Below are 14128 nucleotides of genomic sequence, written 5' to 3'. Positions count from 1 at the left end.
GTTACCACAGAACGTCGCTAATCCCGCCTGTCAGCCAATCAGAGGCTGCGTTTACCGCCTGTCACTCGTTGTTCTTTTCGCGATCGTCCAATAGCTGATTAGCGCGGGGAATGGAGGCGGGCCTGTGCCAATGCGTTCGGTTGCCCAGTAGACTCTGACTTGAAGCCACGGGGTTTCCTCCAATTAGAGCAAGGGGGGATGACGTCACTATTGCTATGGTGATTCCCCCCTCCTCCTCCTGCTCATCCCAGCATCACCATCAGCATCATGATTGGGAAGTGGATGCAGCAGCAGCAGATCCAGCTTTCCTACCGAGACCCAAATACCAGCTCTCATTAATCAGATCGCTGAGATAATTGCTTTGCTTCTTCATTTAAAGGCTAGTTGACTTTCTACAGGATGTGTTTCATGTTTACGAGAATGTACTGTGTTCTGCTTGCTGATAAGATGATTCAAGCACAGATTTAAGGATAAGTCTGAATTCTGAACAAACACACACATGCATACACGCGCACACACACGCACGCGCACACTGTACATACACCAGAGGCTGTTCTGCATTATGAATATATAAAGGACATAACAAGGTTGTCACTGCAACCTATTTAAGTGTGACTTTATTTGGAATGCAACAAGCAATAAGTATATTTTCTGAAATTATTAACCAGTAACTTCATATTACAATATAAATTATGCATGCGTATGGGCTTATTATTAAAATGCAAATTCATTAAGTGGCATCAGTTCACTAGAATGTGGCCAGTGACGTATTCATGTTGCTATGCAACAAAAATAACAGCCTGCTATAGAGTGTTAGTGCAGAGTGCTGCTTCTGAATGTATTTTTCCCATTCTGTTGTTTCCTTTTGTTAAAGCATTATAAGCATTGAACCAAATCAACAAGCTACAAAGAGAAGCACAACATTACGAACTTTGATATCAAGCAGAAAATCAGACCAATAAACTAATTATTTGCTTTAGTGGGGGAAAGAACTATAGTCTCATGAAGCATTTCGAATGACATAATTGCATTAGAAATATTAGAAATTATTTGTGGAAAAACAAAATGTCAAGTTTCTCACAAATGTGCATTTTTGCATAATTTTTTTGTTATTATTGTATTTAGGCCAATTTGCGGTGCTTCGAGGGAATAAGAGGACCTAAAAAACTGTTTCTGCCCCTCTTTTTCTTATTTCTGTCTTTTTTCTTTTCTTTTTTATGTATTTAACCTATAGAAGAGTAACAATCAGGCTCTATTTCTGTTGTTAAACATATAAACACCAAGGCCAGGACCATCAAATAAATAAATATGAATAATTAAATAAATAAATAGGGCAGCATGGTGGCGCAATGGGTAGCACATTTGCCTTACAGCAAGAAGGTCGCTGGTTCAAGCCTCGGCTGGGTAAGTTGGCGTTTCTATGTGGATTTGCATGTTCTCCCTGTGTTCACATGGGTTTCTTCCGGGTGCTCCGGTTTTCCCCACAAGTCCAAAGACATGGGCTTTAGATGAATTTGGTAAGCTAAATTGACTAGTTTATGAGTGTGAATGAAATTGTGTGGATGCTTTCCAGTGATGGGTTGCAGCTAGAAGGGCACCTGCTGCGTAAAACATATGCTGGATAAGTTGGCGGTTCATTCCGCTGTGGCGACCCCTGATTAATAAAGGGTCTAAGCTGAAAAGAAAATGAACGAATTAATGTATGAATAAATAAATATGAATAAACAAATATATATAAAGAAATACATAAATATAAATAAGCATATATGAATAAATAAATAAATAAATATGAACAAATAAATATGAATAAATAAATAAATAAATAAATAAATTAATTAATTATTTCAGTGGGTTTAATATTATTCTGTTGTCAGTCTTCTAAGGCAGTCTTCTATTTTTAAATAATTGTTAAAAATTAACCAATTATTTTTAAAAAATGTTTTTACATCTAAATTCATCATCTTTATTTACATACATGCTCAAAATTCAAGAAGTTTTTTATTTTAATAAAAAAAAAATTGTGAATCATTTGAATATTAAACAAAGATCTTTTCATACTGATCTTTAATCTTAGATTAGTAATGCGCTTGGCTAAGAAACTGCCAAATTTCGACAACTTTAAAGTAAATTTTCTCAGTAGTTAGACAGGTAGAGTCCTCAGATTCCAGTATATTAAACAGTTTTCATTCATTCATTCATTTCCTTCACCTTAGTTCCTTTAATAATCAGGAGTCGCCACAATGAAATGAACCACCAACTTATCCAGCATATGTTTTACACAGCGGATACCCATACACATCCATACACACTCACATTTACACACATATTGTACAATAACTTCAAGCATTTCTCTATATTATAATACACGTCTATAATTGGTAAAGAACTGCATTACTCAGCCTGACCATACCTAGAGAAGACTGAGAGCTTCAATAGACAATAGAGATTTCTTCACTTTGTTGAAGCATGTTTTGTTCTCCACACTCAATTTCCTGTGAGGTAAAAGGGCATCAGAGTGAGTGTAATTGGGTGAGGCTGAATGGATGACACATTTTGACATCCTAGCTTTGTCTCAACAAGTAGTTTAAATCCATTAAGGAACACAATAACTCACAATAGGTGACTGTGGTTAATAAAACTGTTTTGTTTTTTAAATAATGAAAGACAGACATTCAGCCCAATCAACAAATAAATGAAGCAGGTAATTTATTTAAAATTGTCATTGATAATTCACACTGTACTTGTTAAACTCCAAAAATAAATAAATAAATAAATAAAATATAAATAAATAAATATAATAATAATAATAATAATAATAATAAAAATTCATAGGAAAAAAAGTGTGTAGAATGTGCTTGCTCGGTTAATCATAATTGATAATTGTGCCTTCAGTTGTAAATGTTTAATTTAAAATGCTGTTTTATTTTTTGTGATTTTTATTTGTTTATTTTTAGTGTTTAATAATGATGTTTTATGTATTTTGCCAGTTTTTACAACTTAAATATACATATTTTTGTTGTTAACAACTGTTTATTGAGTTTTTCAGAAAACAATATAAAGTGATAAAAAACAAGTGCAAATTTTAAAACCCACTCCTACCCATCCCACCTAGACTTCAAAAGATTAATAAAAAAATAATAAATACATAAAATAATAATAATAAATAAATAAATAAACAAATCAAATAATTTTACAAAGAAATTCTACAAAGACTTTAAAAAAAACGACACAACACCAAAAGCTGAATGCCATATACTGACAGTTTTCACATTAGCGCATGCTGTATATGGAAAGTTGAGAGTTCCATCAAGAGAATGTCCAACAAATCCACAGTCCAGGTTCATCTGTCCATGGTATGAGGAGGATACCAGCGATTGACAAGCAATTTTTAGCTGCTGTGAGAGCAGTTAACAGAAGACATCATTGTTGAACGGACAAAGTGATGTCCCAAAAGTCATTCGTGAAAAAATGGCGTGGAGTCAAACATATCTCAGTTTTTAACAAATATGATAGATCCTGTGAGAGCAGAGTCCAGAAAGGTGAGAGAGAGGGACAATATAAATCATGTAAATAAGATCTGTTGCGTAAGACATATGCCTGAGTAGCTGGCGGATCATTCCGCTGTGGCAACCCCTGATAAAAATGTCATTTTCTTTTCGGCTTAGTCCCTTTATTAATCTGGGGTCGCCACAGTGGAATGAACCGCCAACTTATCCAGCATATGTTTTACACAGCGGATGCCCTTCCAGCTGCAACCCAGTACTAGGAAACACCCATACATACACATTCACACACATGCACAAAGGCCAATTTAGAATGTTCAATTCACCTACCGCATGTTTTTGGACTGTGGGGGAAGCAGAGCACCTGGAGGAAGCCCACGCCAACAGAAAGAGAGCATGCAAACTCCACACAGAGATACCAACTGGCCCAGCTCGGGCTCGAACCAGCAACCTTTTTGCTGTGAGGTGTCAGTGCTCAACACTGAGCAACTGTGTCGTCTGAAGGAAAATGAATGAGTGAATGAATAAATAAAATAAAAATAATTTAATAACTAATTAAACATATTCCCCTTTGTTAGTAATGTTTATTAGTACATTATAGCAGACAAGTACAAATGTAAATAATATTATAATTATAATTTAATATTTCTAAAAATAAATAACATACAATTATAATACTACTAAATTTTTAAAAATATTAATATTTATTTATATCAATAAACAATATAAGAGTCCATAGTTAACGCATTACCTTAAAGTATTTTTGCAGGTCATTTTTAATATGATCGTTTAGAAAATGTACAAATTATTAGTTTCAACATTAAATGTAGTCATTTTTACATTTACTAAAATATCATAAGTTGATATGTCATCTACAAATATTTCATTTTTTATTTCTGTTTCCTTTAAATTCATTTTACTTCAATTAAATGTCGCCAAAAGCTGAAATATGTAAGCGTCTCCTGCATGTGCAGCGCTGAGCAGCGGGTCAGAGACTGTGGCTCACAGGTCAAACCGCCTGAGGGGAATCAATATGTGGCGTCAGTGTGTTCTGTCACAGACCAACAAAGACTTTCGCAAAGTCCCCAAAATGGCTCTGTTGCAGAATACAGAAGCAGAAGGCCAGACAGACAGACAGACAGACAGACAACAGGCTTCTCTGTCTGAACTGACTAACCCAAGCACATGGTGGCTTATGACTGTCCTATATGAGCTTGCAGACGGGCTATTCAGTTCATTCGAGGCTGGTATTTCAAGGTAGTCTGTGGTCTTAGAGATCCATACACAGCAACAACTACATGGAGGTGTTAAAAGAGCTGCTTCACATGAAGTGAACAACCCGCCCACCCTAAAGCACAAAACACACAGCATGAAAACACTCAAACACATGGTCAGCGCTGCACTTTACCCTGTCCCAATTTTCTGTACAGAACTCTATGAAAGGCAATATCGGTCATTCTGACTGTTTATGTACCGAAGGTTGTTTTTCTCAGATTACATTTATATTTAAAGCTTCTGCTGTGTTTTAGAATGTATATCATTATATTTTTGGTAAATGATCAACCTTTTTAATATAATTAGTTGTCTAAGCGCATTGCTTCGTGTCAGCTAAGCAGGAAATGTTGTTTTTGAAAGTCTTAATGCCAACAAATATGAACTGGGCCAGAATACTTTGTAGATAAAACTGGTGAACATTGAATTTTTGAAAATATTTTCTTTCTTTTTTTCTCAATAACTCTGTGAAGTTATTAGAAATCCTCCTGCAGCCACCAATAGAATCAAAATAGGATGTTAGGATCAAGGCCAGGCAGAATAAGCAACTCTTGTTTTTTATCATTCATTTATTTTCTTTTTGGCTTATTCCCTTTTTTAAACTGGGGTCACCACAGCGGAATGAACTGCCAACTTATCCAGCATTTGTTTTTATGCAGTGGATGCCCTTCCAGCTGCAACCCATCACTAGGAAACATCCACACACACTCATTTACACACATACACTATGGACAATTTAGCTTACCCAATTCACCTATAGTGCATGTCTTTGGAATTGTGGGGGAAACCGGAGCACCCGGAGGAAACCCACGTGAACGCGGGGAGAACATGCAAACTCCAAACAGAAACGGTAACTCACCCAGCTGGGGCTCGAACCAGCGACCTTCTTGCTGTGAGCTGATCGTGCTACCCACTGTGCCACCATGACGCCCTTTGCTATTTTTGTGCAGAATATTGTAAAATGTATTCCAAATTTATGTGGAATGATTTTGATAATAAATGAGCTGAAACTCAACACATGAAGTGGAAACAAAAGCATTTAAGGTTTACTACTAATTAGAGCCACTTGTTTGATAAACAAACCCATAGTCGGTCTCTTAAAATACATCCACTAAAAGACTATTATTTTATCATTTTATTATTTGTGAATTATCTAAATATTTGCATATTATTCAACAATACTACTAAAATTATTATAAAAACTGGAAAAAATAATTTACACAGATTTACAATAAGTAAACGAACGCCAAAATCTTTGAAAATTGACCATCCGAAGCAGTAATATTTTTTTTTCTTGTTTTGTAATGTTAATAAATAACGATGTTAGATTCACTTATACCAAAGTCCCTTTAAGGCAAGTCATTTAACTCAGCAGCCATCTTTGAAATGCCTCATAGGCAGTATGCTCAAACATTTTGTTTGAATAAGGAAACAAATTCTCAAATCCCCAATAAGATTAAGAGTCTCATAAGTTTGGTTTCTAAATGTTCGGATCAAATGAAATCTGCAATTTTTTTTTTTTTGGTTGCCCAAGCTAATGTGCACGCCCACTCGAAGGGAACGAGATCACGACACCAACTTTATTTATGGCTGTTCTACACATTACCATTCTCTGGATTATGATCAACAACTTGGTCTTGATGGTGAATCCCCTCCAGAAATGACAACGACTCTTTGTTTACAAGTTTGTGAGTGTTAGAGTAGTTGTTGTCATGTGATGTACGTTTGACACGACGGACTGTACCTCGCATTAATTTCATACACATTAAAAAAACAAAAAAGTCTTGTTTTCAAGTATACTTGTTTCATTTAAAAGCACAAATTTCAAGCTATATGTGGATATATTTCTGATGTCTGTAAAGTAAGTATTCACTGAGATTCCAGTTCATTCGTTGAACACAACAACTGTCGTGAAAACACACATCCGGTCTGAGCTTCTCCCTGGAGAAACATAAGTTTATGACGATCGATGATTGGCTCCTGTACTAGTAGGCGGGGCTTTATTTGCCATATTGATCGTTACACTTTTCCCTATTCAAAACTATACGAGTGACATATCTTGTGTATTCTAGAGTCTTCATTATACTTGATTTTAACAAAGGTATTACACTGCAAAATGTAAAAATGCTTTGGTAATTCTAAGCGTTTACGCAGTTTCACACAACATGCTGATCTTCACAAGCAGGCACCGGTTCACATTCATCCATCTTTACTTAAATTAGATTCTGTTCTAATTACCATATGAAAAATACAATAACCTTGTCTCAGTGGAAACATCAAAGCGTTTGCTGAAAGTGCTCAGACCTGGAGTACTGATTACCTTATTGCTTTGCACTGTAAATGAGGAGCTGGGGCAGGGGGTGCGGGGTGTTGTATCTGTGTGGGCTCGGGGAGTTTGTGTAGGCAATCTGATTGAATGAGACGAGGGTGTATTTGGTACTCTGCATGGCTGCGTGTGAGTGTGTAGGAGTGATGGGGGTGTAATTGGCCCTTGGCACTCTAATTTTCTGTCCTTTCACCATTGTGATCATTGTCGGTGAGCGTGTTGCGTTGGATCTACTACTACTCTGCTTTTTAAAACAGCAACAAAGAGATCTTTTCTTTTCTTCTTGCCCCGTTTGGTAATGTTAGGCCAATTCAATTCAATTCAATTCAATTTTTATGTACTTTACTTTCTTTCTTTTAACTGTGCATTATTTAAATGAGCTTTTTAGTATAAGCTTTATATAAATAGCCACATAAAACTGAACTTTCAGTGTGTGCAGTAAAACAATGATTGTGATTTAAATGATTAAAAATGTGTAAAATGGTTGAAGTATGTGTTCATAATATACAGTATAGGGTAAATAAACCTAAATTCACTTTTCCAGAATCTCCTACATAACCCTTCACTTTTTATGCTTTTTTTGTGGACATTACTGATTCTTCTCAGTTTTTGTTCTTATTTTATGAACTTTCGAGTTTATGGGCCATACACCCAGCGCAATACGGCGCAAGACGTGTTTGGTGCAATTGTGTTGCTATTTTCAGACCAATGAAACCCTAATTTTGCACCACGTTGTTTAAATAGCAAATCCATTTGCAACTCTTAGTGGACTCATGGGTGTGCTGGTCTAAAAAAGAGGAGTGTTAAGGCGCATTGTTGGTGCGTTGCTATTTTGAGGAACTGAAATAAGCCCTGCCATTGACCAGCTGAAATCTGAAAAGAGGAAAAAGAGGCAGAATGGAGAAGGCTCATTCTTGATCTTCGCGCTGCAGATGATCTGTTTTCTCGCTAGTGAAGCGTTACGTTTTTCCACTTACAAAGTCCACCATGTAAATTACATATGTGCCGTGGCGCGATGCAACTGACTCCTAAAGGGACTGGGAGATGAGACTCTGATTTGTTTATGTTCAAAACACACCAATTACTCATTAAGAGAATAAGCACCACCCTGTTGGACCATGCGCCGGGGCACAGAGCATATTTTTACGTTCATAAAAGTACAAAAGTGGATTCGAACATGCCCTTAATGCTTTTGCGCCATGCGCTTTAGACTTTGTGACTAGATATAAAAATAAGGCTCAACGATACATCTAATTTTGATAACTAATTTTTTCATTCCACTATGGCGATTCCAGATTAATAAAGGGACTAAACTGAAAAGAAAATGAATGAATGAATCAATCAATTAATGAGTATCCGAACAACAAACTTAATCTATTTTCATGAAGGATATTGTAATCTTATCCATCGTCATACCATACTAATGCACTCCTCTTAATGCTACAGAAGCTTTGGAGACTTTCATTGTGGTCTCATTGAAATTTAGTTGCTGCCCTTCTACTCCATCTGAAAGTCACAAAATATGACATTGTGCTGTTTTATTGTAATTGTTATACAAAGTGCATGTATAATCATGGGCGGATTTAACCAATAAGCTAGTTAAGCGGCCGCTTAGCACCCCAGGAAATCTGGAGTCCCCCAAATATCTAAAAGTATAAACTATACCTATAAAGTATATATAACATCGTTTCCTACATATTTTGTTCGGTGAGAGTTAAACAAATACAATTGTATTGTAATTTAATATTTAGTATACAATTAAATAATAATTGTGTAATAATAATAATAATAATAATACAAAATAAAATATACATGGAGCAGTCCAGTCAACTTTATAAAAAAAAAAAAAAAAAAATATATATATATATATATATATATATATATATATATATATATATATATATATATATATATATATATATATATATATATATATAATTTTTTTTGTTGTAAATTCATTTTAAGAAAATTAATCATTTAAAATGTAGAGATTTCATTAATTTAAAAGAAGACTCAGTGATATAAAAAAAAATATTATATTTTAATTATATATTAATAATATATCAATAAAAGTACAAACTGTGCATTGCAGGACTTGGACAGCTTATGGCTAAATTCACCACTGAGTATAATTACACACACACACACACACACACACACACATACACACACACACATGCACACACGCACACGCACACGCGCACACGCCCACACACACACGCACATACACACACACACACACACACGTACTGTGTGTATATATAAATAATTTTTGTATTGTAAAAGGTTATTCAATGATCTGTATTTTACAGCTAAAAATATTTTTACAGCAAGATGAATGGTACACATTGTTACCATTCACATATACTGACATAGTTATACCCTGCTTTGTTACATTTTACTTATTTACATTTTAAAATTTTGTGTTGCTGTGCAAAATTGGCACACATGCATGCATTCTCTAAATATACGAGTCCCGTTCTATAAATAATGCACCTACTAAGTGCAGAATGCTCAGAGGACCTTAACCACACAACCACGTGTAAATGCATGCATGTGGGCATGTGTGTGTGTGTGTGTGTTTGCATTCGCTATCCTAGTCTTAGTGGATGCTTCATGCATTTAAATCATCCTGTCCCTGTCTTTATATCCTAGGATTCTGTCATTGTTAACAAACCACATTCTGAACCTCACACCGAGGTGTTAGTGAAAGTCTGTGCTTTTTTTCCTGATGAAGGTGTGATATTAGCTTGAGCTGTATTTTTGTCTTGTTCAAACCTGCCTAGCTATAGTGAGTCATAACCGAGAGCTTCACTAGACTTCAATGGTCTATTAGTTAACATGAAAATATTTTGGTGCTGTTTCCATGGATTTGTATCACCTCGGATGTGATGGGTGGACAGAGAGATGTGAAGAACATAAATCTAACCAGCCAATTGCATAGCAGAAACTAAAATTTATACATATTGTCTAGTGTAGATGATCTGACGAAGTTAAAACTGAGCATCAAAATGGGAAAGAAAAGTGATTTATGTCATTCTAAACTTGGCGTGGTTGTTTGTTCCAGATGGATTGGTTTGAGTACAGTATTTTAGAAACTGCTGATCTACTGCTATTATCCCAAAATCATCACTAGGTTTTATAGCAGATGGTCAGAAGGAAGGAAAAAATCTTCTTTGCTAGACTAGTACATGGTGACAGTATATTACAAATGACCTCTCTTTGAAGGGGTCATGAACTGAAATCTCAACTTTTAATTGAGCTTTTGTTATGTAAGAGGTCATTGTACCAAAAGAATATGCTGTAACTTTCAGAGCTGAAAACGCCATTATTGCTAAAATACTTTATTGTCACCAGGCCCAGAAAACACCAAATCCTGGAATGTACCCATCTACGACATCATTGAACATATTCTGAAATGAAGAATAATTATTGCTTGTGGATAAACCCAATTGCTATTTGAAGCTGTTTCAGAAGGTGTGGATATTAGTATTGAACATTATTGAAGGATCTCATACTGTTATCTGTATGACCAAAACCAAAAAATGAAGAATATTTTGAGCTGTTTAATGTGCACTGTCAAAACATTGAGTAATTTACTTATCCCAATGGTTGAGTTACAGATTTTTGGTGCTTTGTTGGGTTGTTTTCAACCTTTATTGGGTTATTTATTTAATGATTTAACCAGTCGGGTTAAATGTTTTGTGTTTTGTTGGGTTATTTTTAACCTTTATTGGGTTATTTATTTTTTTAGCTCAACCAGTTGGGTTCAAAATTTTGAGATTTTCACAGAATATAACACAGAATTTTTTTTATTTCACTGACACAGAACAGCTGTATTATTATGCGCAAGTAATGTTGTTTTTTGCGTTATAAAGTTTATTTAAGAATTGACGCAAAAATGTTATTATTCTTTATATCAAATTACCTCTCCGGGTTGTGTTTTTTTATATCCATTTCACCAGCACTCTTATATTGATGATACAAACGTGCACTTCATAGCTGATCTATATTAAACAGATAAAAATTCTTAAGTTTCTGCAACTTAAAATGTAATAGAAATAAAAAAATTTCAATATTTTTGAAAACTGCATGTTATTTATTTACACAGCCATAATTATAAAATTAAGAGTAGTACTAGTAATAGTAGAAATAGTAATATCAGAATGAATTTTTTTAATCAAAATAACCCAATGCATCGGGTTAAATTTGATAACCCAATGCATTGGGTCAAAATAACTCATAGTTGGGAAGGTGCTATAATAATAATAGTTGGGTTATTTGGTTTTTTACCCAAGTATTTTAATTGAGTGAACATCTGTAAGCTCATCAGAGAATTATATATATCATAGATCAAGTGATGCTAATCAAGACTGAGCTTGATTGTCAAAAACACTATACTAAAACTTGAATGGAGTCTTAAATTGATACTGAAGTTGTGGGACATTTTGCATAAGTAAAATTCAAGAGTGAAAGAAAAACACAGAAAAAACACTGAAGAACTGTTATTCAACCAGTGGATGTTTACATTCCAGCTATCAAAGTGGACCACTCAAAGTCAGTGTCAAGAGCATGGTGCGAAAGCATCTTATTCAATTTGATGTTTTGGAAAGTAAAAGCCATTCAAACATCATGAGTGAACCTCAGACGACAGAATAAAACATTATTAAATGACAGTTCATGACATCTTTAAAACCAAACTAAACCAAACCATACAGAACAGCATCTCTGAACTCACAACACATGTTGAAGCAGATGAGCTACAGCAGTAGAAGAACAGCAAATTGTGGCTACAATTAGAATGGGCTCACCAAAACTGGACAATGTAAGGCTAGAAAAAACCTGCCAGGTCCGAATTTGGCAATTCATAGATCCTGCCTTGTATCAATGGTTCAGTGTATTAGTCATATGAGAGGGGCTAGACGAATCAAGGAATGACATGCAGTAGTTTAGATGACCAGTCAAAGAGCAGTCGTGAATAGCCATGACTTAATTTTCAAAAGTTTGTCTACACTACTTGATAAAAGTCTTGTCGTCGATCCCAGTTGTAAGAACAACAAATAATAACTGGATTTCTAGTTGATCACATGAAAAAGTGGCAGAAGTTAGATTTTTCTGATGAATCATCTGTTGAACTGCATCCCAATCATCACAAATACAGCAGAAGACCTATTGGAACACACATGGACCCAAGATTCTCATTAAAATCAGTCAAGTTTGGTGAAGAAAAAATCATGGTTTGGGGTTACATTCAGTATGAGAGATCTGCAGAGTGGATGGCAACATCAACAGCCTGAGGTATCAACACACTTGAGCTGCCCATTACAAACCACAGGAGAGGGCAAATTCTTCAGCAGGATAGCACTCCTCCTCATACTTCAACGTCATATTTCCTGAAAGCAAAGGTCAAGGTGCTCCAGGATTGGCCAGCCCACACATCAGACATGAACATTAATGAGCATGTCTGGGGTAAGATAAAAGTGGAGGCATTGAAGATGAATCCAAAGAGTCTTGATGAACTCTGGGAGTCCTGCAAGAACGTTCATTCCAAGAACCATTACAGATGACTTAAGTTATTTGAGTCATTGCAGAGATGTATGGATGCAGTCCTCCAATGCAATATTAATTATTATTCAACTGCACCATGGCTTTATATTCTATACTGTAGATTATTTCTGTTAAATGACAAGACTTCTGTCTTTCAAAGTCAGACCTTACTGTCCTAATTAAATAATTGAAAATCATGGCATGATCATATTTTGTTTCGGTCAAATAAGCGTAATCTAGAGGCCTTTGCCTTTCTTATAAGCCCCTTCTGATATCAAATGATCAACTAGAAGTCAGGTTATTATTTGTTGTACCTAAACCTTGGATAGCTCAGGTAGTGTACATTAAAATGCCACACCAGATTTCTAAACTAAAAACTTTAGCATTTTCAAAATGCTCCGTCTTTGCAAGTCAAAGATGACAGAATAGCGTGGATATCATAACTGTAACAAAGCGTATGCGTTTAAAAACAAAAAAAAAAGTATAAATGTTTAGTGTAAATGTCATCTTACACTGTGTATGCACTGAATGAGCCTAAAATAATGCTCACGATGTGAATGATGAAGAGGTATTCAGGAAACGCTGATTTAAAATCACTGAACACCTGAATCAAAGGCGCTAATGTTGTAAGCAAACCCAGATCTTGCTTCAGAGCTGCAGACGTACATGGAGCGGTTAGGAGGACGTATAGATAACTTGTGTGAGGCAATAATCTCTGCTCTCTGTACGGTGTGGAGGTGGAGAGCTGTTATGTAAGCAGTGGGTGTCCTCCTACTAGCTGCTGTAGATTTCACTGCACAACTCTGCTGTGTGGGACGAAGTGCTTTTGTCCCTTTTCACTTTCTCTCTTCCTCCTTAGCCTTCCCACCTCCTCATTTAGACTTACTTTCTTCCAAACTCTCGTGCCAAAGGTCATGACTGAATTACGTAAAGCACGCACAAATGCACACATACTGTACAAGCGTCTTCCTGGGAGGAAACGCAGTTGTAGCGCTGCTGTGTCAGCAACAATGCTAAGCAACTGCAGGACAAGATAATTCAGGGTTTCATAGCAACCCATTTAATTGGAGAGCATGGCTTGAATACTAAATATGGAACAATTTACATTTCTCCTTACCTTATTATAATAAGAATGATTTGTCTGTTTGCAAAACAGAAATATTAGTTCATTACTTGCTGAGTGACCAATTACAAACCCATAAATAGTAAATACATAGTAAACATTTTCTTTAAACTTTAATGAAGCGAATGCAAGTGGTGTTTGCCAGGCTTGATAGTGTGCACTGAGTGGTTTTAGTGTGTTGCTATGCAGGTGCTAGCGTGATTTGAGTGATTTTGGCTTGTAGTCATTTTCCAAGGCTGTTCTTGGTGGTTTTAATATGTAGCTATGTGGTTGCTAGGCTTTTCAGTTTGGTTCAAGTATGTCGTTGTGTGGTTGTTAAGGTGTTCTGATTAGTTCAGTGATACTGTGCGGTTGCTT

General features: G+C 35.5%; 1 protein-coding gene across 4 annotated transcripts in view; it reads right to left on the bottom strand.

Annotated features, from left to right (window-relative positions):
- Positions 1–5: 5 nt before the first annotated feature.
- The window catches only part of LOC147833119 (uncharacterized), a 127404-nt gene continuing 113281 nt past the window's right edge, over positions 6–14128 (bottom strand). For 2 of the 4 annotated variants that reach the window (XR_015513491.1, XR_015513505.1), the window contains exon 6: positions 3834–4001. The gene's annotated coding sequence lies outside the window, so the exon portion shown is untranslated. Of the gene's footprint in view, positions 309–3017; positions 3517–3833; positions 4002–14128 lie in introns of those variants that run through there. The other 2 variants (XR_015513486.1, XR_015513497.1) reach the window with 2 other exon arrangements.

Source organism: Danio rerio, chromosome 17, assembly GCF_052040795.2.
Source record: "Danio rerio strain M-AB ecotype USA chromosome 17, GRCz13ab, whole genome shotgun sequence".
NCBI lineage: Eukaryota > Metazoa > Chordata > Actinopteri > Cypriniformes > Danionidae > Danio > Danio rerio.
Note: the sequence above shows the minus strand (reverse complement) of the source record. Positions and strands in the feature narration are given on the sequence as shown.